Below are 25,678 nucleotides of genomic sequence, written 5' to 3' on the forward strand. Positions count from 1 at the left end.
TTCACTTGTCACTTCTGTAGCCTCAAATCAGAATTAGACTGATATCAAGGGGGATGGCAACAGCACATTAGCCTGTCAAGCAGGAAGATCTGAACTTATGGGGAATACAGCACAGCCTAGCTAGAGATAGAAATGGTAGAGTCAAGTGCATTAAGCTGTGAGGCATTCAGTGCTAGGGTGATGTGGACTTAGAATTGGAAGAGCATTGAGAAGGGATAAGAATTTTATAACCCTGATTTGCATAGCACTTTACAGTTTATAATATATTCCCATACATGTTTTTCTCTTTTTATCCTCATCACAGGCCGACAAGTAGGGGCTTATTTTCTCCACACAGAAGGAACAGCCTCACACAGGTCCAGGACCTGCTCCAGACCCAGTGGGAATCATCCATGATCCAGGAGTTGGTTGCCACTCGCCCTGGCATCCTGAATACCTAATGCATTGCCTGGAATATAGTTGGTACTAAAACAGTTGCTGAATAACTTTCATAGGAACTGGGCTGGAACTCAAATCCAGGCCACTTCTATCTTGAGGTGAAGCGTTGATTGCCTTCCTGAGAGGAAAACAAAGGTAATTTTAGAATCACAGCATTGCTGTGGAAGTCACTGTTAAAATTTTGCTCCAGAGCAGCAGGGGTCTGAGGTGCTGATCTGCTGTGGGATGATGGGAAACAGAGATGGGCGTGCACATGAGGTAAGGCAAGCCTGTAGATGGGATTCAGGGGGAAAGGTGGGCCTGGGTAGCAGAGACAGGTATAGAAATCCATGCCTATGACCAAGAACTCCAACTATGGTAGGCCAGTCTCAGGGGTTGGTATTTAGACCATTTCTCCCCATTTTACATATGAGGAACCCGAAGCACAGAGAATCATTTTCACTAAAGTCACCCTGAATTGAGGACAGTTTTACTCTAAAGCCCAGGTCCTCATTCACTATACTACTCTGCCTCTGAAGGGCACTATCCGCCATAGTTCCATGAGTATCAGCTGAGGGAAAGCCAATTCGTCATTCGAGTCTTGTCCTATGTCTAATGGGGGAGACAGATGCAGGAGTAACACCACACTATGTGATTGATGTCACGAGAGGTGAGAGAGGAGCACTCAACAGGGATGCACGACTGAGCTGAGACTGGAAGGAGAGAGGAGACCCCTGGCAGGAAGAGGCAGAGCATGAGCCATATAGAGAGACAAACCAGGTCTTTGGAATGATTGGAGTGCACGTTCTCAGAAGGCTGGAAGGTGGGCGAGAGCCAGATCAGGAAGGGCCAATGTGGTCACATGCTGGGGTTTGGACTTGACAGTGAAGTATAGGAAAAGCCACTGGAGAATTCCCTGCAGGGAGTTGCTTTGAATAAATGTGCATTGTAAAAAGGCCACTCTTTATCATTCTTAGTAGTATTTGCAATTTTTGAGGGGGGCTTTGAATCCCCCAATTTATAGAACCACTATATTTCAGAGAAACATTTCTAAACTAGAATTTGTAATGCCTGAAGAGACATTTAAATGCATATTAAATAGTTGAAGATGAAAGAGGATGACATATAATTAATGTGGATGATGCTGCATATATTAGGGTGTTCTCTTTATCCTAAGGACAGGGTCTACAGCCCATTTTCAACCTTTCTGGCTTTAAAAATTCTGTGGGGTATTAAATGTTTCAAAAGTCCATAACAGTATATTTGTCTACAATAGGGAAGAAGACTGCTTTCTGATCCATGTAAATATCTCTTATTGATTTAAAAAATTCAGCCTGACAAAGTATAAAGTAGATATTTAAAATGTGCATAGTGCATGAAATTACCTCACATTACTAGTAAATGCATGCCTTGTAGCAATTATGTCACTTATGCTTACACTAATTAAGTGTTGATGTGTGAGCAGTAACTTGCAATGATGTTGTTAACTAATGTACATAAATATTCCTTTTAAACTGTAATTGCACTTTGCCACAACATAAAAGAAGACAAGCTCCGTTTAGGAATTACGTAGGACTGTTCTTGGAGAAAATGTTAATGAACTCTGGAAAGGGAGAGTTTGGTTCCAGAGGGCTGTTTCAATTATAAGAGGGGAGGAGAACCAGGGAGGGGAGAGGGAAGGGTTTCAGCAGCCTAATTTTCACATCTGTTGAGAACAATCTCCTATCTGTTTTGAGACACTAGGGATGTCCAGGCACTCGGTGTCAGTTGCACAGACTGAGTGTCCTGAGTTGGAGGAGCCCACGAGACTTAACATGCACACTGTCCCCAACAGAGACACACTGGCCTACATTTCCTTCTGTCACAATAACTTAGGTGATCTCTGGGAAATTTGGGGTGCGGTACCCATTTGCTGAAGTGAAGATTGATGACACCTAATGTTCATGTGATTTTATTTTTAACTGTAAAACTCCAAACTCTGTTTGTTTCCCAGGTAGTTAGGCCCAGGGAGCACAGAGGGGATATGTCATCCTGGGTTGCTTCTGCCACCTGAGCTAGCACAGAATCTCGAGGCTTCTGTGGTTTGGAGTTGGAGAGCTCGGATTCACTAAGTGGGTATTGGAGCCCTCTGGAACACACATGCTTCTCGTTTTGTGGTTGATAATGGCCCCCCTCTGAAAATAGTAAGGTTATTTTCTAAAAATATTCCTCCCTCTGCCAAGAACAAAAGAAAGGCTAGTGCCCCCTACAGAGCTTAAAACCGAAGTTTGTTGACTCATGCTAAGAAGGAAAGGAGCAAAGGTGTGGGGGGGAGGCCTGGTTATAATTATTAGCGACAGCATCTGGGGTAGCAGCAGTCAGCAGACAAATCTCAATTACTCTGGCAGCCTTGGCCCCTACTGGGCCTGGAGCGTGCAGTGTATGGTAAAGAGCTGGAGCTATTTTCACTTTACTTTGGCCTCCAATTTGAGGGTTTGGTTTGTCAGTTGAGATTTTAACATTAGGTGAAATGAGAAACCATTTTTATGCTACTTGTACTTGAAGTTCCTAGAATTTTAAGTCATATATAATCTAGGCTTGGTATCATAATATTATCAGTGTCTGAAGAGATTATTTTTAGGTGAAATCACTCCATCAGGATGTGGTATCAGTACCTGAATGACTTCATTTCCTTGGATGGATTGTATTACGCTTGAATCAGTCACAATAGACTATGTTTTACTAGAGTAACAAAACACCTGTAGTGGTTTAAGACAACACAGAGGTATTTCTTTCTCATGTTTCATTCACAGATCACTAGGAAGTTCTAGTTGTAATCATTCAGGGATCTGGTCTGATAGAACAGGCAGTCTCTGTGAGGGTCTCCTAGGGCTAATTAAATGCTCTAGAAGTGGCATTTCTGAATTCTGCTCACCCTACCCAACCATAAGAAAGCAAGGACATATAATCCCATCATGGGCTGGGGAGGGAGGGAATTAGCTATGCTGACATTTATTTTACTTATACTGACTTTCATCTTTTAATAGAATGTTTATTGAGTGGCTTCTGTGTGACTTGTTACAGTGCTAGTGCTTTCTCATCTATTGTGTTTTTAAATTTTTAATTTTTGATTTTAGAGAGAGGGGAAGGGAAGGAAGAAGAGAGGGAGAGAAACATCAATGTGAGAGAGAAACATCAATTGACTGCCTTCTGTACGTGCCCCAAATGGTCACAGAATCTACAACCCGGGCACGTGCCCTGACTGGGAATTGAAACAGTGACCTCTTAGTTTGCAGGATGGCCCAACCAATTGAGCCACACCAGCCCCTATGCTGCACTTTACATCCTCGTGATTATTTTTATGACTGGCAATTTGTACATCTTAATTCCCTGTACTAATTCACCCCCTCAAACCCCCTTCCCTCTGATAACCATCAAAATGATCTCTGTATCTGTGAGTTTGTTTTTTATTTTGTTTATCATTTATTTTCTTTCTTAGATTGTACATATGATTGAAATCACATGGTACTTGTCTTTCTCTGTAGGACTTCTTTCACTTAGCATAATATCCCCTAGGTGCATCCATGTTGTTGCAAATGGAAAAAAATATATTTTTATGGTGGAGCAATATTCCACTGTACATGTGTACCACATCATTTTTACTCATTTGTCTATCAATGGACGCTTAGGTTTCTTCCATATCTTGGCTATTGTAAATAATGCTTCAATGAACACAAGGGTGCACATATCTTTTTGAATTAACATTTTGGATTTCTTTGGATAAATACCCAAAAGTGGGGTTGTTGAGTCATATGGTAGCTTAACCATCAGCAAAGAGGATAAAAAGGAGGATTCCTAGGATCAAACCACTTTCTTACCACTTAGGTTAAACAGACTCCAGCCCCACCTGCCACACCCACCTTAAGTGAAATGTCAGGGCCAAAGCACAGAGGATGAATTTTAGCATCACTTTCTTTTTTTGTATGATTTGAAGTTTTGCATTGAATTTATAAAAAAAATTAAAAGGTGATACTAAAGTAGACAATAACTTGAATAAAATTACAAAGAGTACGTTAAAAAATACCAACAGTAAAATCTCTTCAACAATTAAAATGATAGACTATATATTTCCTTTAGAAATATAATTTATTGCTGGAATTCTGTATTAAGGTTTTATTTGAGGTTCTGTATGGAATGTTAAATCTTACATTGCTTATACACTGTGGATATGTCTCTCCCTAGTACATGGGCACCTGGATAAGCAGTTAATTTTTGGATTATTTTTATCTTAGGTTCATATTGTCCTTCTTGTTTATCTAAAGAGTTCTTTGAGTAATTCTAATAATTTAAAAAAATTGACTTTGAGCTTTATTTAAAGGAAAAGAAAGAAATTGGTTTTATTTCATTTTTATTTTATTGAATGGGCAAAGTAGAAAACAAAATACTTGTAGAGAGGCTAATAAGAATTTGGAAAATTGGGGAATGGTGTAATGACATCACGTGGGAGATGGCTTATTGCACCTAATTGACAGATACATTCATTAGAGAGCAGGTATGTTTCCAGCTCTCTCCAGTGAGTAATGCTATAGTTTATTAAACAGAAGTACAATTCGTATGTTTGTGGAGTCAAATCTGGAAGACAAAACTAACTTTGTTTCTTGCTGGCCAAGAGACATCTGGAGAAAGAGAGAAGTCGGGGCTTATGAGGAGTTTGGGATAAGTGTGGGATCTGTTAGATTAAGGTTAAGTAAGGCAGCATTGTGACCAGCGAAGCAATTGATTGGGTTAATTAATTAAGACTAGTAATTAATTGGCTAGGGTTTGGCAGTAGGTCTCCTGGGAGAGAGTTGCTAACTGTGAGTGATTTAGCACAAGGGTCAAGTGTTTCAAGCTTGAGTGGACAGTTTGTTCTCATATTATCTGGTGAGTGTTCAGATTGTGCCTTTTTCAAAGCACTCTCACTCTCCTTTTGCACTGTCTGTAATATTCACTGAAGACTTCCATTATATAAGGAATCTAGCCCTGGCATGGTGGTTCAGTTGTTTGGGGCATTGTTCCATGCATCAAAAAAGAAGTCTAAAGCTAATCCTCTCCATGTTTTGGATTTTGATCAGATTCAACATACAAAAAACTTTGGAACCTCCATTATGTATATGACAGCGACATTGGTTTCAACTGGCATTTATTGTCTGGGTCTGATAGGTATAAAGAAGAGTGGTAAGAATTATCTAGAGGTCTGTGTGTCATAATGGAGGCATGGTGGAGAGAATAATCAATTGTACTTGCGGCTTCATAACCACAAAGGTTGTCAAGGTTGGCCAACATCTGTGAGGTTGTGAGTCCAGGTGAGGGGATTCTAGGCAGAGGGAAGGGTGTACGGGCAGGCAGAGAACTATTTAACAGCCATTCTTTTCAGGGCACCACAAGCAATTTGTTGTGTACTGTGGAGTGATCTTTTTCTCCTCCCCTGACCCTTTACTTTTTCCCTGGCTTTTCAGGTCGTGCTGTGAACTTAAGTCAGGTTAACAGAGGGGACTTATGGGAGTGCAATGCAAGTTGACAAAGGCTAAACATTTTTTAACATAGTAAACTTTGCTGGAGATATGGATAAATGAAAGCCCCAATTGTGTCTGAGATGCTTAACCTTCAGAGCAGTGTACTTGGAGAGTCTCTTCTCTGTTCACAGGATCAGAAGCACCTACCTACTTGTAGGTCTCAACCAGCTCACAAGAAGGAGCTAAATACTGAAAGCCCCTCCTTAAATTCAGATGTAAAATAGATGGAGTGGCAGTAGGGAGAGAAAAGAATTTACAGGTATCAAGGGACTATGTCGAAAAAGGAAAAGGGAATAGTTAGAATGATTTAGGTAAGAGGCCTGGGTTTAAATAATAAAGGGAGTATATTTGCTTATGCAATAAAAACCCAAATGTCCACAATTTCCTCAGGAATGAAGCTTCATTTTTCCGTGGTTCTCTAAGTATTTTGATTTGTTCCTTGGCCAGATATGTATTGGATGTATCCTTACTCTGACTTTATTGTAGTGGCCAAGTAGCTGCTAGAGGCTCTAGGCTACAAGCCTACTTCTTCGCAGCCAGGGGACAAGACAGAATGTCTTCCTACATTCAAAGTCCAGAGCTTCTTATGATTAAAGCATCATAGATCATGTGCCTGGCTCTGAAGCAATCCTACGGGCCAGGGAAACATTCTGGGCTGGATTATATGCCCATCCCTGAATCGTTCTCTGTGGCAAAAAGGATGCCATGGCCTTCCTTGACTGAGACCAGTTAGAGCCTCCTGGAGTCAATCTGTCTCAGGCTACGAAGTTGTTTCCCTGCAGGAGAAAGGAGAAATTAGAGAACTAGGGAAACATTCTCCAGTAGAAAAATATTTATTCTCGAGAGGCAACCATAATATTCACTGTATGTTACCCTGCGTGATACCCCAAAATTCTAGACTCAGGTCAGTCCTTTTGAAGGGACTGACTTTCTTCTCCCTTAAAGCTTAGAATATAGCAGACTTGAACCTGAACAGTTGCTTGTACTTACTTCTAGACCACAGCTGATGGCTTCATGTGACAAGAGTAAGTTATTTCAGTTGTGGACGGCATCATGCCACCCTGTTCCCTGGGGCTGTGATTATAGCTAAGTCATAGGTGATGAGAGGGGACTGTACTAAGAAATTTGACATGTATTTTGAAAAATTTTAGAGTAATCTTAGAAGAATTTTGAGTAGGGAAGTTTTGTAATGAAGATGATAGTTTAGAAAGACATGGCTGATTACTTGAATAGAGAATGAATGAACAGACAGAAATCAAAGAGAGGTTTGGACTGTTTAAGGCAAGAGCAATGGTGGTGGAGGTGAGGGTTCTATGTGAGGAAATTTAAGTATCTAAGCACTGAATAAATGAATCAATAGAGGTGGGGGCGAGAGGGTTCCTCAGAGAGAATGGAGAGTTTGTGAGGAATGGCTGCAAAGGTAATGGCACGTTTTTCTGAAAGGGAAATAGTAATTACAAAGTACTAATTTTTTCTGACACACACTGGAAAAATAATAATGATTTCCCCCCATTTTGTATTGTTATGGAGAAAATGAGTGGTGAGGGGTCATAGAATAGAGATGGGTTTTGGAATGGCCTGAAGCCCCTTTCATATGCGCAGTTCCTGACCACCAACAAATAATAGAGGTGTGTGTCTTCTCGTTTGTTCTTCCTTAGGTGAGGGAGCCTCTGAACAATGTTTCCTTCTATGTTGTCTGTGTCAGCATAGGTTCCAGTTGTTAGTGCAATCTGACATCTGAAAAATAAAGGGATTCTGTTGAAAACACCAGTCCCATATTATTGAAAAAAAAATGTAATATTTATAACCAGTAAATGATTCTGAGTCTTGAGAGTGAATTCTCTGTAGGTTAGAAACTTCAAAGGTTAATGATTATAAAGAGACCAACTACCTTTATTTTATTTCTTAATAGTTTTGAATGAAGCATGGTAGATGGAAGCAATATGTAAAAATTTAGACCCAATCAAGCAGACTTGGATTTCGAAGTCTCTTTGTTCAGGAAAGAATATGCATTTCATTTACTTTGAAGACAAAGGGCAAGAGAAGCTGATCATTAAACAAACTCATGCTGCCACACTTCGTGATATAATGTGGATTTTCCTTCTCTGAGCCCTGATGGGTGTGTGATATAGTCATTAAAGTAATTTGCTGTTCTTTACATGGACAATTAGAATGTTGTCAGGTTAAACAAAAGGTGTCCCCTTGCTTTATAACACAAGACAGAAATTCGTTGTTCAGAAAGATCATTTGGAAATACTTGACATACCTATGTGACCACCTGCTTCTGTTTGGTTTCATTATGTTATACTGTGGGAGAAAACCCTAGGTTGCCTGGACTATATTTATTGTTTTTTTCCTGTATGGTGAAATTCCAGCATAGCAAGATAAATGACTAAACTGTTCTATTTACATGTGTATGTGTTGACTGGGATCCTACCACTAATACTTTATTTTCTGCCTCAGGCTGCTTGGGCCTGAGAAGACTCTACAAACTTATTGAGTCCTAGTGGCTACAACTCTAGACCTCATACATTTTCTACCTGCCTCACAAATTTCTCATGAAGATTAAAAGTTAGCATGTGATAAGTGTGAGATGTCTACAGTTTCAGACTTTGTATTGTCCCCATGTTGCTATCACAATGAAGCTCAAACTCCTTGGCTTAGGGAATAAGTTGTCCATGGTCTGGCTTTTTCTTCCTTCTCCAACTCATCTCCTCCCCTCTGCTCCCACCCTGCACCTTCTCCTTCACACACATTCTGATATGCTTGTGGTTTTCCAAAGACACTACTCTAATACCCTTGTGTGTTTTCTCACATCACCCTCCCTGCCTGAAATGCTTCCTGTTTGATGACATTTTAATCACTCTCTAGGTTCCTAGGTCCTTCTCCCTTTCTTCCTCTGATCAAGTTGGGACTGAAAGCAGATATTGGCAAGAAGGCCATAGGTGTGGAGGGGAAGGACGAGAAAGGTTTGTGAGGCTCCCTGTTCTCCCTTGATGATGGAGATGGAGAGCACAGGGAGTCAGTCTTACCTCTCATTATACAGGTAAGGCATATGAGTCACAGAGGATTTATCCAAGAGGATAAAACAAGCAATCTGTAGACCTGGGATTTCAACTCAAGAAGTCTGACCTAAGATCTAAAGCATTTACTTTACGCTATACAGAGTGTGGTGGGTGACTAAATGCACTTTTTGCCCAAATTTCTGAGGGAAAAATAAGGATGTGCATTATGCATGGGTAGTACTAATTCTGTATCAATGTAAATGTTTTTAATTATTTTATTTATGTTTATGCATTGAAAGTATAATTCTAGAAAGCAGTAACTATATCTGCATGCAAAATAATATCCTGTAATACAATAATTAGTTTTGTTTCTAAACATAAATAAATAACAATTTGAATTAAAAAATTGAAATGAAAGCTCTTTTTTTGAAAGTTTGGCCAAAAACAGGAATGTGTATTATACATGGCAAAATATGGTATTTGCTTATCATTTTCCTACCCTACTATGCATTTTCTTTGCTTTGAGGTTGTAAAGTTTAATAAAACTTTACTGAAACCTCTGAGTGCTTAAGGATAACAGGAAGGACTCATGAAAAATTAAAAGTTTTGATTAAAATAGGTAACAGAATGCAAAGGCATGCATCCTTTGTGATCTCTCTCTTTCATGGTCTCTCTTTTATTCTCACTCTTACTATTTCTTTCTTAAATTGCTGACTGATTCTAGGGATATTTACCTTCTCCCAATGGGAAGAGTGTTACACCAGGTCTCACATCTTACTTTCTTTTGGGGTCGCATATTTTTCTCACACTCTCCCATACCTGCTTTTAGGTCATTGTATCTGTTCTGTACATTTATTGATGAGTAACAACCCCAAACATCCATCATTTAAAATAACATTAAAAAAAGCATATCATGTCCTGGCTGGTGTGGCTCAGTGGATTGAGTGATGACCTGTGAACCAAAGGGTCTCCGGTTAGATCCCAGACAGACTACATGCCTGGTTTGCAGGCCAGGTCCCCTGTGGGGGGCACTCGAGAGGCAGCCACACATTGATGTTTCTCTTCCTTCCTTTCTCCTTCCCTTCCCTCTCTCTAAAAATAAATAAATAAAATAAAGAAAAACATATCATGATTTTGAAGATTATAATTTTAGACAGTGCTCAGCTTCTGCTCCCCTTGCATTGACTGGGATCAGCCAATGATATTCAGCATAAGGTAAATCTGATCTGGCAGGACCAAGAATACTTCCCTCATTGCCTTGGAGGTGACAGCTGGAAGGCTGGACTCGAGTCTTCCCTCCTCTTTGCTATGTAGTCTCATAAAAACCTCTGGGCCTCTCCATGTGGTCTCTTCAACAGTCAGATCTTTTAATAACATCTCAAGGTTTGCTACTCTTGAATAAATTCTTTATGAGATGTTTGCTTTTTTGACTGAAAACCCCAGTAGTGAGTGTTTCAGGAAAAGGAAGTGGAAAATTCCTGTATTATAGAATATGGAAACTGGCACATGTCACTTCTGCCATATTTTATTGATTAAAGTAGTCACAAAACCTGCCTGGATTCTAAGGGAAGGTTCACAGACACCTCCCGCCCCTCTTGATGGGATCAGTGTGAAGCAGTTAGTGGACCTCTTTGATCAACCACAGTAACCTTCTGCTGCAAAGCCACTCTACTCACAATGAAGGAAAATGAAGGCAGAGTGCCAGTATGGAGCAGCGGTCTGACACTGAGGCTCTATTGATTTTATGAGTTAAGACCCAGACCCACAATTCACTTACTGCATTCCCTGCAGGAATTCAACACTCTGTGACTCAGTTTCCTCATTTTAACAAAAAGAACTAATACTCATCCCTACCTCATAGAGTGTGGGAAGTTCACACAGGTACAACATGTAAGACAATGCTCAGCATGTAATGCATAACAGAGAGCTGTCAGGATAAGCTGTGTCAGACAACAGCAGAGTAGTTTTACTACTTGTTGTCTTAGTGCCTTCATTCCCAAAAAGGGTCCTGGCTGTGCTTTGCCTAATAAATGGCCCAGTGACAAATAAACCACTCTCCCTTTCCCCAATCCTACCCCGAAGCCCCATATACATACATCCTTCAAAAGGGCAGCCCCTCGTCTCCATGGATGAGTAAGAAAATTGCTGGCAGCTTTAAAGTAGCAGATTGTCTCTACCTTGAACAACACAAGTTTCAACACTCTTAAGACCAATCTTGGTACAGCACCAAGTCGTACGTATCATTAGCACTTTTTAAATAGTGTTGAAATTAACTGTTTAATCATCTGCTATCCCTATTAGACTGTGAATTACTTGAGAGCAGGAATGTGAAACTTCACCTTTTATTTCCAGGGCTTAGTGAGATACACAACAGTAGGTGTTCAATATATTGGCAAAATGAGTGACCACATTTTGTTTATTATTCAGACAAGGTGGAGGTGGATCCAGAATGACTATAGAGGTAGTACCATGTAAAATGTTAGAACTATATTCTTGCAAAAAGAATTTGAAAATCTAAAAGAGCAAGTATGCATCATAAAGAATATATTCAAGAGTAGTAATTAAATAATGTTTTCTTTATTTCTCCTTAAAATATATAATAGGTCCTAAATCTAATTTAGAGGTTGTTTCAAATTTCCTTGCTGTTGATACAGAAGAAGTAATGTATCACGGTCCCACTGTACTTAGTACCACCTGGAACTGTAAGTTCTCTCTTACTTACATTTTTGTTCTAGTTTATTTTTTTATGGATCTGTCATTTTTCATCATTTTCTGAAGTTTTTGGCTTTTTACTTCTCCATCCTATGGGCATTGAGTTCTGGGAAACATATTTTTGTTTTCCCTCTTGGTTTGGAAACTCTACCTTTTGGTTTTGCAGACAACTTCAGATTTGCACTTTTATCACTCCTTTCACAGAATGTTGACATTGCTTTTGGTTTTCAATGGCTTTCTATTGCTTATCCCTCCATTCCTCAAGGATTATGTATCACATTTAAGACATTGTTCAGTGGCCCCTGTTTCCAAATAAAATCCAGTTTCTTGAGTTAGTTGGGTCCTAGTGGACTTAAATGGAGTGGAGAATGACAATGACAACGAATGAATCACACCAAAGTCTTTCTAATGAAGGTCCCTCAGCCTACTGAGAAAAAAAATATTTACCAAGCCACTCATTCTGTTTGCTGAACTACACAAAGCAAAACATTAAAAGTTAGATAGAGACATTAATAGTACACTACTCTTTTCGTAAGTGAATCCCCCGCTGGCTTCATCGCTGTTAACTGAATACGTGTGAATGTTGCGAAGTCATTATTTTATTCTGGATCTTATGTGGTTTACTGCAAAGATTTCTTTTCCTTTGAAGTGCATGTGTGTTTAAGGTCTGTGGCTGTGAGCACTTATTTTATTTGTTGGTTTAATAAAAACTGGAAAATTTAAGGGTTGACTTTTAAAAAATGAAACTAGACAATCTTCATCAAATATCTGTTGGTGATTGCAATTTATAAATTGCAAGGAACATTGTGGGGGATAGTAATAGTGACAAGTCCCTGCTTTCTAAAATTCTCTCAAAGAGCAAGCATCATGGGTGTTAGAGCTGAAAGGAATTTTTGAGATTATTCAGTTCAATCCTCAAACTTTGTGGGTAACAGATGGAAAGTCTGAAAGGCTCAGTGACCTTGGGTAATGCATTTTAACTTTTTGAACTCAGTTTTCACATGTAAAAAATGGAAATTATAATCTAGCACATAGTTCTATTAGAATTAAGTGCGATAATAAATATAGGATACTGAGCCAACTGCTGCCCACAGGAAAGTTCCCAGTAAAAGGTATCTATTATTGTTGTTGTTGTTGTTGTTGTTGTTGTTGTTGTTATTGACTATGATTATACAAATAGGAAGTGCAGAACAGGGATACAAATCCAGTTCTTCCAAGCCTACTTTTTTTTTATGTAGCTCTCCATGTGAGAAATGTATTATTTTCCAATCTGGGCAAGATTTCTTTTGCAGTAAAATAATATTTAGAAATAGGTGCCAATTTTTCAGTTTGCATTTGTTTTCACCAAGTCACAACAGAAACAAAAATAATGTTTCAAATAAAAACAATGATTGCCCCCAAACATTTTTTGTGTGTGTACTGCTTAAATACATCATTAAATTAAAAGTTAAATTTTTTAAAAGTTAAGGCTTTCTAATATAGTCCCATAAATGTCACCCATTTGTTCTGCTAACCAACCCAAATGCTACAGGATTTGCTCCAGATTGTAATTCCTTTTTGATCTTTTGCACTTTCATAGCTTATCAGTTTATCTTGTAGCTGTTGTAGTGGTCAGACTGGGCTGTCTCTTTCTGAAGGTCAGGGGTAAGTCCTGCTGTCCTAACTCATTTGCATTCCTCCTATCCAGAACTGGGCAGCAGCCAGTGCTGCTGGAAGGCTAGTGAATTGGAAAGCCTGCCTTATCACTATATGTTAAATATGGATGGCAAAGGCTCTCCTGATCTAACCTACTATGCTCATCCAGCTCTGAAGTCCATGTGTTTCTTTCTTATGGATTCCTGAGCAGAATAATATTTAATAGAATTCTCTAGAACTGAAACATGCTGATGGGTCTTATGTATGCATCTCTTGTCCTCCATCTTGTTATTTTAAAGCAACATATTCCATGAATTTAAGACATCAGGTAGTTTTCTCACTTTGTGAAGAGTAGTTATTTGAATATAAGCTTTATTTTTAAGTGAAATTAGCACATCTACTTCTCTGCCTTCTACTCCTTTTTTATGATTTCAGACATCTAGCTATATTCACTCATCAGCTTTAACCCTGAAAGCAGTGGTGGTTGTATTAGTCAGTGTTCTCTAGAGAAATAGAATATATATAAATTTATTATAAGGAATTTATGCAGAGAGGAACAATGAGGCTTGTTGAATAACATGTATAATTTTGTAATTTATGTTTTTATCTATATGTGTATATATCTACATATGTGTGATAGATATACACACGTATATATACTGGGTCTGGCACAAATAACGCCCTTTTTGTTACAAAATCTTTTATTACAAAATCATGAGCATGTAATTCTGTAAAACATAACAGTATCACACTCAAGCACACCATATGACATTTTAGGGGAAATATTCAAATTAAAACTATGAATTATTAAACCTATATTATTACCCTACCAACCACACTCAAACAGGCATTACTTTTTCCAGACCCAGTATATGTGTGTGCATATATCTCAAGAGATTTATTATAAGGAATTGTGTGACACAATTATGGAGGCAGAGAAGTCCCAACAACTACAGTTGGCAAGCTGGAAACTCAGGAGAGCCAATGCTGTAGTTGTGTCCCAAGCAGGAAAAAACAATGTCTCAGCTCAAGGCAGTTGAGCAGGAGATTCCTCCTCTCATAGGAGCGTTGTCCTTTTTGTTTTATTCAGACCATTAACTGGTATGGTGAGGCCCACTGAAATTATGCAGGACAGTCTTTCCTTATAGTGTACCCATTTAAATGTTACTTTCATCCTAAAACAGTCTTACAGAAACACACAGAATAACGTTGGACCAAATGTATGGGCACTCTGTGGAAAAATCAATTTGACATATGAAATTAAACATCATAGTTCTTACATCTCTATAAATTATACATATTATTCAACTAAGCCTCATTGTCCCTCTCTGCATAAACTGGGAAAAAATGATACCTACTTTATAGTTCTGTTATGTCAGCTAAGTGGCATAATCTGTGCAAAACACTTAGCTCCTTTTCTAAGTTTTAAAAACTCATTAGATGTTTATTAGATCTTCTCACTATATTCTCTTTGTCTCTTAACTTTTTTCTATCTTTTTATGCCTTTGTTGAATTATTAATTTCAATACTTCTTCCAGCTCACTAATTCCTTATTCAACTATGTCCAAACTGTTGTTCAGTGTATTGTCATTATAATTTCAGGGAAATATTTTTAATATATAGAATCTTTACTCAGGTTTTTTTCAAATATGCTTTGTCTTTTTTCATTGTCTCTTGTTTTTCTTGTGTGTGTGCACATTTTATTTCTTCCTTCAATTCTTTTTTAATAGAGTCTCAGTAATGAAGGGTTTGTTTAACAAGATGCAAAGAATGCAAATCATAAATAAAGGTTAATAAATATAAGAATAATAAAATATTTTAAAATTTAATTTTTGAAGCTTTCATATACAAAGGTAAAAGACAAAACACAGATTGGGAAAACATAATTGCAATGTATATAACAAAAAGTATTGATATTAAGTACAAAAGTAGAACCACTATAGAACAAATAGAAAGAACCAATTACATAAAATGATAATAACAGGCAATTAATTGACAAGGTAACCCAAATGAATAACAAGCCTAAAAGATTCATCATGGGGGAATTTGAAAAAAACTACTAGAGAAACATTTTACAATTTATAAAATTGGCAATGTGTCTGAAAATACTAAGTATGAATAAATACATGAAAATAGAAAGTTAAAAAATTTACTGAAGTAGGTATGTTATTACTATCAGTTTAAAAATCAGTTTTCATTATTAATAAATTAGAAGATTTTCATTTAATAGATTTTAATAGATACTACCTCTGAAGAAAATATTCATATAGGTCTACAAGTAGTCATAACAAAGATCTTGATTATAGTTCTTTGGTAATAAAGAAATGCTAAATAAGCCAGTCAGAGAAAGACAAGTACCACATGATTTCACTCATATGTGGAATCTAATGAACAAAATAAACAACATAGAAACAGACTTATAGATAGAGAAGAGATAAACAGTTATAAGAGGGGAAAGGAGTTGTGGGGCTATGTGAAAAAGTTGAAGGGATTAAGCACCTCCCCTCAAAAAAAAAGAAAGAAAAAGAATCCAGGCTCATAGACACAGACAGCAGTATGGTGATTACCAGAGGGAAAAGAGGATTGGGGAGCAGGGTAGAAGAGGGTAATGGAGGATAAATGGTGATGGATGGAGACTTGACACATGGTGGTAAACATACAATACAAGATAGAGGTGGTGTATTATAGAATTGTACACCTGAAACCTATATAATTTTATTAACCAATGTCACCCTAATAAATTCAATAAAGGAGAAAAAATAAAAGAAATAATCTAAATCTCCACTACCACAAAATGGATTTTTGGTATAATCCTTCACTTAAATACTGTATAGCAAGTAAAAGAAATGAAGGAAATATATATGTCAATTTGGCAGAACTTTAAGAAATAAGGTTGAATGAAAACTATTATAGTAAAATAACACTTTTATGTAAAATTTAAAGATACACATAAATACTGTATATTGTTTATAGAACATATTATGAAATAAAGGATAAAGACTGTCAAATTAGTATGCAACGTCAGAACAGTGATTTCCTCTGGACAATAGATGGAGGCAGTGGAATAGGAGAGATGTACAAGAGTTGGCTTCAAATAAATCTCTAATTTTTTATAAATTGTAAAAGAAACAACAAATGCATTCACATTGGTATTTGTTATTCCTGGATGGATGCATGGATATCTGTGCATTATTTTATAAATACTATATTAAAATTATTACAAATTAATAAATAAAGCTATCAACATAATAACAAAAATTTGCCCTTTTGTTGTATCAGTGAAGTCAACTGAGAAGATCAATTACTCATATTCTCATGTGTACCTTTGTCTGATTATAAGGAAGGAATATTGATATTATAGGGTATAATTATTTATTCTAGTCTCTTATGGTCCTTTGTATTTCTGTAGTATCTATTATAATGCCTCCTTTTTCATTTCTCACTTTGAATTCTTTTTTTTTTCTTGGTTAGTCTAGCTTAAAGGTTTGTCAGAGTTGTTTATCTTTTTGAAGAAACAACTCTTAGTTTTATTAATCTTTTCTACTGTTTTTTCTATTCTCTATTTTATTTGTACCTGCTCTAATCTTAAATATTCCCTCCCTGTTGCCTACTTTGGGTTTAGTTTGCTCTTCTTTTTCTAGTTCCTTGAGGTTTAATGTTAGATTGTTTGAGATTTTTTTTTATGTTAATGAATGTGTTCATAATTATAAACTTTTGTTAGAATTGTTTTTTCTGCATCCCATAAGTTTTGGTATGTTGTGTTGTCATTTTTGTTTGTCTCAAGATATTTTTAATTTTCCATTTGATTTCTCTTTCACATTGGTTGTTCAGGAGTGTTTTGTTTAATTTGTGAATTTTACAGCTTTCTTTCTGTTACTGATTTCTAGGTTTTTTAAATTCTTGATATATCTTTTCCACCACCATTTCTCTGTCCACTTATATAGTTTTGCTTTCCCAATATATGGCTCTGCAATTCATTTAAAATAGTGTTTTGATAAATAGAAATGTTAATTTTGATGAAGTCTAGAATATTATTTTTTTTCTTCTAAAGTTTAGCTTTTTGTATTCTAAGAAACATTCCCATGCCTTTAGACCATGAAAATACTCTTCTTTATCATATTAAATGTTTATAATTTTCTATTTAGGCCTTTATGCCCTCTTAAATTTATTTTTGTATCTCTGCAATATCTTTAATTCACCTTCAGTTTTTGAAGGGTATTTTACTTGAGATAATTCACACTTTTTCAGATTTTAAAATATATTGGTCCATTTATTTTGTGGCTTGCTTTGAGATAAGGTTTAAGATAAGAGCTATGATTCATTATTATTATTCTTTCTTACATGTGTATATATGTTCCAGCATCTTTGAAAATATGTATCTGTTGTCATTGAATTGCTTTGGTACCTTTGTTAAAAATCAATTGATCCAATATGTGTGGGTATATTTTTCCATATTTCTGCATTCTCTATCCTGTTTATTAACACAATTATATACCAGTAATTATATCTTTCTATTTTTATCTAGTCTGATAATTTTTACCTTTAATTTGTTTTTCCATTCTGCAATTTTTGTCTTTAATTTTTACTTCATTTATCTTTAAGGTACTTGTTAATATGACCATGTTTATGTCTGCTGACTTGCTATTTGCTTTTTCTCACATGAATTTTTGTTTTTCCTTTTAGTATATATTAATTAAGTTTTATTCCATATTCCATTTTATCTTCTTTATTTCTTTGGAGATTTATCAGTTTAAAACAATGCTCGGGTGGTGGCTCCTTGGTTTACAATATGCATATTAACCTGTCACAATCTACCATGAATTAATTTTATACCATGTTATGTGTGCTATAAAAATCTTACAACAATTTATTTCCTTTCATCCTCTCTAATATTTTGTTATTTTTGATATATATTTTCTACATATTTGTGAACTCCATAGTTCATAGTTTTTATTTTTGCTTTAAAAACCAGTTTTATAAATTAAGAAAGGAAAACAGATCTCTAAAAAATATTTACCTATATATTTGCTATTTATAGTATTCTTTTTTCTTTCTGCATATTCAAATTTCTATAGTTTCTCCTCAGCCAGAAACTTTTTTTTTTTTAGCATTTCTTATAATGCAAGTCTACAACAAAATTTTTACCTTTACCTTATTTGAAAATTCCTTTAATTTGTTTTCTGTTTCTGAAGGGTATTTTTGCATGAGAATATTAGCATTCATTCTTGTAGATTTTAAAATATGTTGCTTCACTTATTTTCTGGCTTGCATTGTTTCTGATGTGCAGTCAGCTGTAATTCTCATAATTGTGCCCCTGTAATGAGATGTCTTTTTTATTTCTGAGTGCTTTTAATATTTTCTTTTTGGTGCAAGTTTCCTGTAGTGGCTATGGTGTGCCTCAATGTTTTTTGATGTATTTATTCTGTTTGGGATTAATTTAACTTTTGTACCTGTGGGTTATTGTTTTTCATCAAATTTTAAAAAATGTCCATCATTTCTTTAAATAAATTTTTACTGTTTTTTTGTCTTTTTCCCCAAATAAATGCATACTAGACACCTTGGTATTATCCCTAACAAGGTACACTCATGCTTTTTTCTATATAGATCTCCTTTTGTTAGATAACTATTTTCACATTAGCTTTAAAACATAAAGCATACTGATATCAATTAACATTCTGTTTTTAGAATTTATTTCAAAATATAAAGTTTTTCAAAGAAAGACTGCACAGGATGTATATTCATGCTCTTTTTAATAATGCAATCTTTTCTCTCTATGATTACATTTAAATAATTATAATAACCTGTCTTCAATTTCACTGATCTTTTTTCCTGCAGTGTCCAATCTTCTGCTAATCTCATTTTGATATTACATTATAAAACTTTATCATAGCTATTTTTCAGCTATTGTGTGTTTTTAAAGATTTTATTTATTTATTTTTAGTCAGAGGGGAAGGAAGAGAAGGAGAGAAACATCAATGTGTGGTTGCCTCTTGTGCGCCCCCTACTGGGGAACTGAGCCACAACCCAGGCATATGCCCTGAATGGGAATTGAATGGCCACCCTTTGGTTCACAGGCTGGCTCTCAATCCACTGAGCCACACCAGGAAGGGACAGATATTGTGTTTTTTTAATTGTAGAGTTCTATTTGGTCTTGTCGCAAGTTTTTATCATTCTTTAACAAACACATATTCTTAGCCATGATATCTTTTTCTGTAAATTCTTTAACATGCTTATAATAATTGTTTTAAAGCCTTTGACTTTCCAAAAACAAAAAGAGCTTTATGGATTTTACTGATTACAAAGTTATTAAATTTGCATATAGAAGCTTTAAGTGGTACATAAAAGGATAGGAATATCCTTTAAAACCACCCTAGATACCATCTCCATCTCCTAGAGGCAACCACTGTTACCATTTCAGATAACAATATTCTAGACATTTTTCTGTAAGTCCAACTATAATATGTAACTAAGAAGATAGTCCAGAATGTAACACAAGCTAACCTTCAGAGAAATACTTTCAAGAGAATTTAACAGTTGAAGAAAATCTGCTTAATTCACTCTTAAAAAGTGTACAATTCAGTGGTTTTCAGTGTATTTACAGATTGTATATTTATTACCACTGTCTAATTCCTGAACATTTTCTTTCCCTCCAAAAGAAATCCTGTATCCATTGGGCAGTCTCTCTCTATTCTTCTCTCCCCTTAGCCCTTGGCAACCTCTAATCTGCTTTCTGACCCCATGGCTTTGCCTGTTTTGGACATTTCACATAAATGGAATCATATACTGTGGTGCCTTTTGTGTCTGGCTTCTTTTACTCAGTAAAATGTTTTGAATGTTCATTATGTTGTGGCATGTGTCAGGACTTCATTCTTTTTTATCACTGACTATCAAAGTATGGATATACCGTATTTTGTTTATCCATTTGTCATGGATGGACATTTGGGTTGTTTCTACTTTTGCTTATTATGAGTAATGCTTCTGTGAATATCCCTGTAAAAGCTTGTGTCTGAACATATATTGTCAATTCTCTTGGTTATATGACTAGAGGCAGAATATATGGGTCATTTAGTAACTCCATGTTTAACTTTTTAAGAAACTACCAAACTCTTCCCAAGCAGCTGCACCATTTTACATTTCCACTATATATATAAAGATTTTCCTTTCTTCACATCCTCACAACACTTGTTAGTGTCTGTCTTTTTTATTATAGCCATCCTAGTTCATCCTAGTAGGCATGAACAATTATTTTACTGTGGCTTTGATTTGCATTTCCTTAATTACTAATAATATTAAGTAAATTTTCATGTGTTTATTGGCATCTTATATCTCTTCTTTGGAGAGAAAAAAACATCTCTTAAAGTTTTTTCCTTACTTTTTAATTGGGATATTTATCTTTTTATTACAGAGTTTTAAAAGTTCTTTATTCTGGATACTAGACTCATCAGATATATAATTTGCAAATATTTTCTCCCATTTGTGGCTTGTCTTTTTCACACTCTTGTTAGTGTCCTTTGAAGCACAAACATCTTTAAGGTTGATGAAGTTCAATTTATTATTTTTCTTTTTTTACTTTTGCTTTAGAATTCATTATTTAATACAAGGTCATGAAGATTCACATCCATTTTTTCTTGTATTATTTATAGTTTTAAACAGAGGCATCTAGTCTATTTTGAATTAATTTTTATATGCACTATGAGAGGGGGGTCCAACTTTATGTCTTTATGTATGGATATCCAGTTCTAGCACCATTTGTTGAAAAACTATTTTTTCCTTTTGAACTGTCTTGAGGAAAATCAATTGATTATAGGTGTATAGGTTTATGTCTGAACACTCAATTCTATCCCATTGATCTATAAGTCTGTCCTTATGCCAAACCAAAGTCTTAATTACTGTAGCTTTGTAATAAGTTTTTTTCTTTTTTGAATTGTTTTTCTATTACAGTTGTCCCAATTTCCCTCCCCCCTTAGTCCTCCTCTGCCCAGCCCACTCCCTGCTCCCACAATCAATCCCCACACCTTTGTCCATGTCCATGGGTCATTCATACACGTTCTTTGACTAGTCCCTTCTCCTTCTTTCTATCTTATCACCCTCCCCCTCCAGCTGCTGTCATCAATTCCATGCCTCTGGTTCTGTTTTGCTCGGTAGTTTATTTTATTCATTAGATTCCTCTTATAAATAAGATCGTATGGTATTTGTCTTTCACTGACTGGTAAAACCTTTGACTTCTAACTTAGCAGCATCTTATATGGGCTTGCATTTGTTGACTTCATGTATTAGGGATCATATTTTCTTGACTCTTTATAACTTTCATAATTTTGTTTTGAATTCCAGACTTTGGTGTAAAGCAACAATGGAGGAGGAGTATTACATTTTTTTTTGTTTGTTTTACAGGGAATGAGTCTTTTATTTGAACTTGAAGGTAGTCTGAGGGCTGATTTTACCTAGATCCTCCTGAGTCCTCCTAGATTTGAATTTAGCTATGATTGGTCTCTGGTTTTGATTATACTGACTTTCACCAATAAATAGCCCAACTTTCATTCTTGACAACTTTTTGATTTTGTTGTTTGAATTGGAAGATTTGAACTGTAGACTTAGCTATATTTGTTTTAACTTTGAAATAAACTGCAGTAGGGCCCTGGAATGTAAGTCCTATGGAATGAGTGGGTTTCTGAAAAAATTTCTTAGATTTTCAGTCCCTCTTTCACACCTACTTTTAAGCAAAGTGCAAGGTGGAGCACTAGCAATGGGTATGGGTGAATTGCCAGGCTTTGATTTGCATCCAGATTCAAATCCACCTGCCAACTTACACTATCATTTAAGGGTCTGCTCACTTCTCCTCAACACTTCAATGTCTCTCTTTCTTGGGCAGGCATGCTCTTCTGTCTGATCATATTTAGGCACTTCCAAGGTACAGAAGATGCCATAGCTTTCTACTAACCTGTGAAGAGCTCATTTATCTCTTGAATTTAGAAGGTGGTTTTGTATCACTTTTCTTTATTCTTCCCATAGAAAAATACAATTTTTATTTTGTCTGGATTTTCTTTAGTGTCCTAAGTCTTAATTGGATGTAGAATATCTTTTAATAAGAAGTATTAATTCACAAAAAGTGTAAACTCATACCTAAGACTCACATGAGTGGTTTTGAGTTCTCAGGGAGGGCTTGTTTTTAACTTAGAGTTTAGAGACAAATTTTATTGCCATCTCTTTGTTGATAGATCTTGCTTTCCCTTAGTCCTGAGCTTCTTTTATAGATGGAATTCTCAACTGCAACCACACACTTACTGATGACCCAAGGTCTTCTATTCATTTATGGCTTCTAAAATATAAGCTCCCTGTTACTGAAATTGGCATCTGATCTCATCTCTCACCTGTAAACATTCACAGATATACATGGTGTTCCTTCTTCTGGGGATTTTTTCTTACTTTTTTTTTCTGACATTGGGTATGTATTTTAGAAGTTTTAGAAGTTATTTGTTTTGATTCATCTGTAACAGGGGGGCAAACACAAGGCCCGTAGGCTGAATCTGGCCCTCCACCTTGTTGTATCCTGCCAGTCACCTTGTTTCTACCTGGCAGCAGCGCTGAGCTCCTGCTTAACTGTTAAGGAGCAGTTACGTTTATACAGTTATAAAATTACATTTGGCCCTTTGAAGGCAACCATGAGGCTGATGTGGCCCCCAGTGAAAATGAGTTCGACACCCCTGATCTATAACTTACAGGGTTTTCCATAGATGCAAAGGGTTTGGTTATTTCAATCATCACATTATTGGAAACAGAAGTTACCTTTTTTCTTTGGTTCATTATCCCCCAATTTTTCTTTACTACTTTGTGGTAACTACATTTAGGTGTTGACTCTGAATAGTATGGAGGTGGGAGAAGTGAATTTTATCTGTGTAAAACTGTAAATAAGCTCCTATGGTGATTCTGTCAAGAGAATCTGTTCACTTTGGTCTACTCTGGTTTGGAACCTGATGAGAAATGTCCCAGTTATGCCATCTTGGCAGTGTGTACATACTTTGCCCACTTGAAGCATCTGGCCATGGGGATGATGACCCATTAATGACTAAGTCAGATAAGGTAGGTATTTGAAGGAGGCATGATGGTTTTCTTTCTGGAGTTAGGAGAATCGATAGCTGACACCTTCTCTCCCCCATGCTATCACTTATGGGAAAAATTGTGAGGAGTTTGAACAGTACAGTCTCTGGAGTCAGACTCAGACTGGCTTGACTATGTACTTAAATTCTTCAAATCCTTGTCCCCTCCCTCAGCTCTATTGGGGTATAATTCACAAATAAAAATGTACAAATTTCAAGTGTACAATGTGATTATATATACACATTATAAAAATATTTATCACAATCAAATTAACACATTCATCATCTTGCATATTTCCTTTATATTTAACTTTTTTTTGGTGAAAATGCTTAAGATCTACTCTTTTTGCAACTTTCAAGTACACAATAGAGCAAGTGTGTCAAACTCATTTTCACTGGGGGCCACATCAGCCTCGTGGTTGCCTTCAAAGGGCCAAATGTAATTTTAGGACTGTATAAATGTAACTTCTCCTTAACAGTTAAGCAGGAGCTTGGCACTGCTGCCAGATAAAACAAGGTGGAGGGCCGGATTCAGCCCGTGAACCTTGTGCTCATCACCTGTGCAGAGTGTTACTAACTATAGTCACCATACTCTACGTTAGGTCCTCTGAACTTATCCATGTCATAACAAAGAGTTTGTACTCGTTGGCCAACATGTTCCCATTCCCTCACCCACAGCTCCTGGCAATGACCATTCTACTCTGTTCTGAAGATTAGGTGAGGTATGAAATAATGCTTGCAAAGTATTAAGTAAATAGCCCATAGTGTAGTAACCCCCTGGATTGATGTCAAGTATTATAATTTGTTAGTAGTATTGATATCCCAAGCAATTAGTATGTAACAAAACATTTTTTTAGTAATTGTTCCATTTGACAGTAACTTTAAAGAAAAGATTTTATTTATTTATTTTTAGAGAGGGAAGGGAGGGAGAAAGAGAGAGAGAGAGAGAAACATCAATGTGCGGTTGCTGGGAGCCGTGGCCTGCAACCCAGGAATGTGCCCTGACTGGGAATCGAACCTGCGATGCTTTGATTCGCAGCCCACACTCAATCCACTGAGTTATGCCAGCCAGGGTTTGTAACAAAACATTTTGAAATGTGTTAGGTCACAATATCAACACCAACACAATATCAACAATACATATTAGGTGACAATATCAACACCACGAATAGGGTTCCTATGCATTTGGAACCCTATTGTGCCCCTGTGATAGCCAGCTAGTCTATCATAGCAAGTCAGACTTTCATGTGTGATAAGCTATACAATTGTTTCTCACTTGGATATTACTTATGCTGTATCTGGAGTGTGGGTAGATATCTTTAAAAGACTATGGCCTACTATTTATACACAAGTCACTATGGAAAAATTTGCATTGTGTTGTAATAAAAGAACCCTCTCAACCAGAACTAAAGAGTTGTTTCCACAACACTGAAAGAACGACTAAACAAAGCAAACTGGAAAAGCTGCTTGGTGTTGCGTGAGCAGTTCACATTGTTTTGCTTTTTTTATTGTACTGTTTTACCACTGGCGATCAGTGTGGGGCCTTCACTTACGAAAATATAGCTGTTGGCAGTTTAGGCTCAATTTCATTCTCAAGCTGTCATAAATGATCACATGGGAAGATAATACTTGATGGGAATTTTGTTTTCTTTCCCTTTTTTAAAATTTTTCTTTGAGGCAACTTGTTAGAGAGCAGAGCAGATAAGATTGAGATCTATGGTACACTGCAATGCTTGGAAAACACACATACGTTTTCAGAAATTCTATTCACAACAAAAAGATAGAGGCAATGCCCAAATTGAATTAAAGCATTTGCAATCATTCCCACTTTTTACCTATTATTATCACCATAGACTCTTGAAGAAATAACATCAAAATTCTCTTCCATATATTACACTGCAGCAGATCTGTGGTTTTGTCGGCCCATTTTATAATAAAGACGGTCATCATGCATTCTTGCCACAAATGTATAACTGGAATAAATGAAGTCTTAAACCTAAATTATAGTTTACAGGACACACAGTTTAAAAAAGGAAGCAACCAGGTATAGAAAGTGGGACATCGTAGAAGACAATTGGCCTGATCTCTTCAATAAGTCATTGTCGGGAGAAAAATGAGGGGAGAGAAAGAGGAATTTTTCTAGATTAAAGGAGACTTAAGAGACATAAGGACCAAATGAAAAGCAAAATGTGGCACTTGTTTGGATCCTGGTTTCATGAAATCAACATTTTTAAGATGTTATAAAATGTAGTACAAACTGGGTATTAGTTTTTATTAAGGA

The sequence above is a fragment of the Phyllostomus hastatus genome, unplaced genomic scaffold, assembly GCF_019186645.2.
Source record: "Phyllostomus hastatus isolate PE091 unplaced genomic scaffold, TTU_PhHast_1.1 phas_contig_34, whole genome shotgun sequence".
Lineage (NCBI taxonomy): Eukaryota > Metazoa > Chordata > Mammalia > Chiroptera > Phyllostomidae > Phyllostomus > Phyllostomus hastatus.